The following is a 2496-nucleotide window of genomic DNA, read 5'->3' as shown; positions in this document are numbered from 1 at the left end:
TACATAACATGAGAATAATATTCACAGTCAAGGAAAACTGTGTGAACTAATTCATCTGTATATATGTGATATACATATTTTTAAAATCAAAAAAAGAAGAAACCTATATCTAACCAAGCAGTGACTGAGCCCTCACAATGTGAAAAAACTAAAATGTGGCCTTTACATCATTAAGGCCTAAAAACTCTCTTTCTCAGCTATATAGGTAAGTAAAAAATCAAACAGACCAGGTGCGGTGGCTCACGTCTGTATTCCCAGAATTTGCAGAGGCTGAAGAGGGAGAATCACTCGAAGCCAGGAGTTTGACACCAGCCTGGGCAATATAGGGAGACCTCATTTTTACCAAAAAATAGAAAAAATTAGCTGGGCATGGTGGCACACACTTATAGTCCCAGCTACTCCAGAAGCTGAGGTGGGAGGACCATGTGAGCCCAGGAGGTCAACGCTGCAGTGAGCTATGATCTTGCCACTGCACTCCAGCTTGGGCAACAGAGTGAGACCCCATCTCTAAAAAAGAAAAGAAAAATATTCAAGCACTTGGCTCTCCAAGCTGTCTGGCACAGCTGATAACAGGAATATGCACTATAATAAGGGTCAAAATACAATAAGTTGGCAGTATTTTGTGTGGAGAGCACACTTTGCAGTTTTACTTCATATTGTATAAATCTCAAGCAATACTGCTTTTCTGACTTCTGATTGGAAAGAGACCATTCCACACCATACTACCTCTTCCTGTACTTCCTATCAATGGCAACCCTCCTTTTCCTTGCATATAAAGTCCATTTAACAGTATATCTTGTAGCAAAGATTTCTTAACAGGATAAAAACATTAGCCATAAAAGGAAAAGGTGAAGGATTAGCCTATACTAAAATTAAGAGTATCAGGGGCTGGACATGATGGCTCATGCCTGTAATCCCAGCACTTTGGGAGAACAAGGCGGGAGGATCGCTTGAGTCCTGGAGTTTGCAGTCAGCCTACATAACATTGGGAGACCCCGTCTCTACAAAAAATTTAAAAATTAGCCAGCTGTGGTGGCACACGCCTGTAGTCCCAGCTACTCAGGAGGCTGAGGTGAGAACCACTTGAGCCCAGGAGGTTGAGGCTGCAGTGAGCCATGATTGCACCACTGCGCTCCAGCCTGGGTGAGAGCGAGACCCTATCTGGAAAAAAAAAAAAATATTGAGAACATCTTTTCAAATGATATCACTAAGAGTTCTAATAGGCAACCTATAGGTAGAAGATATCTGCAATAAATGTATCCCTCAAAGAATTCATATCCAGAATACATAAAATCTCTGATCATGGCTACCTGAATTCCCCCTTCCCAAGAATATGAGAGTGACAACTCTTGCAAAGTGTTATAGGCCACGGATATGTAAGAAGACACCAGTGGTGGAATCGAGTGTTTGGTCCCAGTTGGGGACCTGTGGTAGAAAAATACTTAGTAGCTACCCAGATTGTAACGGTTGGTGTTACTGGCTGGTGTGCAGGATCTGTGTTCCAGAAAGTTGGAAAACACAGCAACTGTAGTAGAGAGTGGCTTTATTCCCTTCAGATTGCTAGTCATCGTGGCTATGTGCAGATCAACTGGAAGAGAGTTGAGAAAGATGTAAACAAAGCAACACGACAGGTTAAGAAACGAGCAAATAGGCCAAGCGTGGTGGCTCACACCTGTAATCCCAGCACTTTGGGAGGCTGAGGTGGGCAGATCACAAGATCAAGAGCTCAAAACCATCCTGGCCAACATGGTGAAACCCTGTCTCTACGAAAAATACAAAATTTAGCTGGGCGTGGTGTCACATGCCTGTAATCCCAGGTACTCGGGAGGCTGAGGCAGGAGAATCGCTTAAACCTGGTAGGCAGAAGTTTCAGTGAGCCGAGATTGCACCACTGCACTCCAGCCTGGTGATAGAGCAAGACTTCGTCTCAAAAAAAAAAAAAAATGCAAATAAAGCAACACCTAAAATCAACAATATAATTGAAGAAGTCACAGAATTTATCAAACAGAACATCATGATACCCAGTTGATTTGTGGGAGGTTTTTTGCTAAGACATGCGTCTTAAGATGAATATTTTCCCATAGTGGATTCAACTATGAGAAGAGAAGTGGCAGCAACAAGGTGGTCTCTTAACAGTACATGCTGCCGGGATCTCAAGGGCAAGGAGAAGCAACTGGCCGGGCCATACTGAACTCACAACTTAGCATTTTGCCATCTGAAGCTTGCCAAACTAGTATCTGCTGTCAAACAACCTATGTGGAATGTGAATAATAGTATTCCTGAGCGAAATACGGCTTTCCTAATATTTTAAAATTCACAGCTGTTTAGAAATCCACCTGCAAAATATCATGACCGGATGTAGATATGGAGAGAAAATAAATATGTTGGATTTATTGCCCAGTGAAATATTATCTTTTTATTTAAATAACATGATCTTCATTGTGCTTTATGGTATAGTGCTGATAATTTAAAATGTGTATTATAGCTTCAGTATTA

At 41.7% G+C, this 2496-nt stretch overlaps 1 pseudogene; it reads left to right on the top strand.

Annotated features, from left to right (window-relative positions):
• The first annotated feature begins 1302 nt into the window (after positions 1–1302).
• Positions 1303–2065, top strand: LOC117090323 (annotated as a pseudogene).
• The last annotated feature ends 431 nt before the right edge of the window (positions 2066–2496 follow it).

The sequence above is a fragment of the Trachypithecus francoisi genome, unplaced genomic scaffold (assembly GCF_009764315.1).
Source record: "Trachypithecus francoisi isolate TF-2019V2 unplaced genomic scaffold, Tfra_2.0 Lachesis_group11, whole genome shotgun sequence".
Lineage (NCBI taxonomy): Eukaryota > Metazoa > Chordata > Mammalia > Primates > Cercopithecidae > Trachypithecus > Trachypithecus francoisi.
This window is presented reverse-complemented; position numbering and strand designations above follow the sequence as displayed.